Source organism: Montipora foliosa, chromosome 14, assembly GCF_036669935.1.
Source record: "Montipora foliosa isolate CH-2021 chromosome 14, ASM3666993v2, whole genome shotgun sequence".
NCBI classification, from domain to species: domain Eukaryota; kingdom Metazoa; phylum Cnidaria; class Anthozoa; order Scleractinia; family Acroporidae; genus Montipora; species Montipora foliosa.
The window spans coordinates 10,137,478-10,139,977 of record NC_090882.1 but is presented as its reverse complement, the minus strand read 5'-3'; the positions used below and the strand labels follow the sequence as shown (position 1 = coordinate 10,139,977).

General features: G+C 44.8%; 1 protein-coding gene across 1 annotated transcript in view; it reads right to left on the bottom strand.

The window, feature by feature from the left end:
* LOC137984903 (uncharacterized) overlaps positions 1-2,500 on the bottom strand; it is a 26,813-nt gene that overhangs the window by 11,089 nt on the left and 13,224 nt on the right. The gene's annotated exons all lie outside the window — the stretch shown is intronic.

Sequence of the window (2,500 nt, the reverse complement as noted above, 5' to 3'; positions counted from 1 at the left end):
ACGGATCCCTTGTTAACTGTCTTCTGACATACATCGCAGGACTTGCAATAACGAGTCACGTCTCCTTGAATGCCTGGCCAATAGAACGCACTTTGAATCTTATCAGTCGTTTTCTTTATTCCCATGTGACCTCCCATGATCGATCCGTGCGCTAGTTCCATTATTCGACTTCTCAGCTGCACAGGAACCATAACCTGCTTCAGGGGTTTACCTCCGTTCACATAAGGGTGCTTGTAGACGCGGTACAGAACTCCACCTTTCACTTCAAATGAAGTCTCAGCCTGGCCTCTCACAACTACGTCATCTTTCTCCCAAAATTTCTGTAGGCTCTCGTCATCACGCTGCATTTGCTTGAGCTTTTCTCTATCAACTACGGGACTTTCTTTGGTATCTGGTACCTTCAACGGGATATGTTCTCCAGATTTCTTAGCTTGACTTCTCGTGGATACAGCACAAGCTTCTTGTACAGGAACTTGCCAGCTTGAGTCTGGGTCGTCAGCGGCTCTTGCGCCTGGTACATTACCAATAATTAAATCATAAACAGCATCGGGAAGACACTGCGCTTCCACTTGGCCCTTGAGATAAGGTGTGTCAACATCAATCTTTGCGATGGGAACTTTCCTTGCCGTATTGTCAATGAGCAGCATAACATTAAATTCGCCAGTAAACTGATCCTCAGACACAAGGTCCCTCTTTACTACAATTCCACTACAACCAGTATCTCTCAGGACATCAACAGGCTTCTCTCCAACTCTACCTTTCACGACAGGCATTTTACTTCTCACTCCAGTCAACGGTTCAACACAAGCACTACTCAACAATGGAATCTTCTTACCACAGGCTAACAGCAACTTATCATCTTTAATACAGGCCTTAACTTCTTCATCAGTAGGTTTATCCTCAGGTGGTTGAACTAGACAACTGGCACTTACTTGACCACGCTGCACAGGGTTACCATCCCTACTTTGTCCTCCTGGTCTGCGTCCACCTGATCGACAGTTTCTAGCTTCGTGTCCCTGCTTACCACATAGGAAACACTTTCTTGTTAGGGTTGGGCAGTTGACAGCTTTATGACCTCGGGTGTTGCACTTAAAGCAATGCAGAGCTGGTGGATTAATCTGCATGTTCTTGGCTTCGTCCCTCTCAGGCTGTACTGTTGGCTTTCTGCTCGCTGAGCTGAACAAGTGTTTACCATGAGCCTCCAAGTACTGGTCAGCGATCTTCGCAATCTTTGCTAGAGTCTCAGGTGCCCTTTCTCGCAGGTGAATTGCCAAATCCTTAGGACAAGAGTCAATAAATTGTTCTTTCACGATCAAGTCCTTAAGACCATCAAAGGTTCGCGCAGTATCCGAAAGCTCTAGCCAACGTAACAGGTATCTGTCCAGTCGCACAATAAACTGCTCCGGACTTTCGTCAACTTCCGGTTTGGATGCTCTAAATTTTCGACGATAGCCGTCTTCGGTAAGGTCATATCTCTTCATTAACGCAATCTTTACCCTGTCATAATCCTTAGCTGCGTCCTCCGATAGACGTGAATACACTTCTAGTGCCCGTCCAGACAACAGAGCACTGAGCTTCGATGCCCATCCATCTTTTTTCCACTGAGCTGTCTCGGCAAATCTCTCGAACCTCTGCAAATACGCGTCCAAATCGTCTTTACCATCAACAAACGAGGGGAGTTTAGGTGCCTTAGCCCGATCCTCTCTCACTTCAGGACGTCCGTCAGCATTCTCCACAGCCAAACGTGCAATCTCCAGCTCATGTTCTCTTTTTGCCGCTTCAATAGCCTCTTTCTGTTTCAAAAGCTCGGCTTCCATCTCCAATTTTCTTAGTTCACGTTCTTGTCGCCTAGTTTCTCTCTCTTCGTCTTCTCTTCTGCGCCTTTCCTCTTTTTCTTCATCTTCCTTTCTTTTATCCTCCTCAAGCATTCGACGTCTCTCTTCTCTTTCTTCTTGTAATTGCCTCTTTTTTTCTTCTCTTTCTTCCTGTTCCCTTCTTCGTTCTTCTTCAAATTGTCTGCGTTTCTCTTCTTTTTCCTCCTCTTCCCTTCTTCTTTCCTGTTCTAGTTGTCTGCGTTTTTCTTCTTTTTCTTCCTGTTCCCTTCTTTTTTCTTCCTCTTCCTTTCTTCTTTCTTGTTCTAACTTTTGTTGCTTCTCTACAAACTCGAGCAGCTTTTCTCCCTCCAATCCGAACTTTTCTCCAATCTGTATAAACTTGTCCATTTCCATAGCAGTATTTCACAGCAAAAACACAGTATACTCTCTCGTACAGTTCTTCTTACTTTTTCTGTAACTTCTTCTTGAATTGTCCTTTCCTGGTTTCTGTAGTCAGCAAACAAATGAATTCCTCTCCCGGACAGGCCCCCAATGTTACGAGTTCGTGTGTTTTGAGGAAAGGTAGTTTGCAACTAAACTGAACGCAGGGTTGTCGGAACAACAACAAGAAGATTTATTCCAAAAATGAACGTAGTTTCCACGAAGTAAAACTCTGAACAACTCGT